Below are 490 nucleotides of genomic sequence, written 5' to 3' on the forward strand. Positions count from 1 at the left end.
TCTACTTGGGCTGGCCCAACAGATGCTTACAAAGATGTTGGATAAAATAAATAAAAAATGCTGGATGAAAGCTAGATGCAAATGAGGTTATACATCATCAACAATTCACTGCTATAGTTTATTTAGATTCACGGACATGCTGTTTTTATATGTTCACTGGCAGAATCTACGGGACTGTATATGCCAATATCTGTGCAACTGTCTCTTCAAATTGCTAGCCTGCAGGTTGACATGATCAGCAAAACATTCCTAGAGGTACGGATCAGCAATGTAGTAGCAATCTAATCAAGTTTGTGTCTAGCCCGTGGCGCCAACGACACCTCCCGTGCCACTGCCGGCCTTAGAAATACCAAAGAATTATCACCCAACAACTATTGTATGCTTGATTTTTATTGCTTATAGCAAAATAAGGCCAAATTTAAATAACACTAATTTTACTATTTTCTATGTTCTTTGACGACTCTTGGTGATGATCTAGATTGTGTCTAAC

The sequence above is a fragment of the Triticum dicoccoides genome, chromosome 4B, assembly GCF_002162155.2.
Source record: "Triticum dicoccoides isolate Atlit2015 ecotype Zavitan chromosome 4B, WEW_v2.0, whole genome shotgun sequence".
NCBI lineage: Eukaryota > Viridiplantae > Streptophyta > Magnoliopsida > Poales > Poaceae > Triticum > Triticum dicoccoides.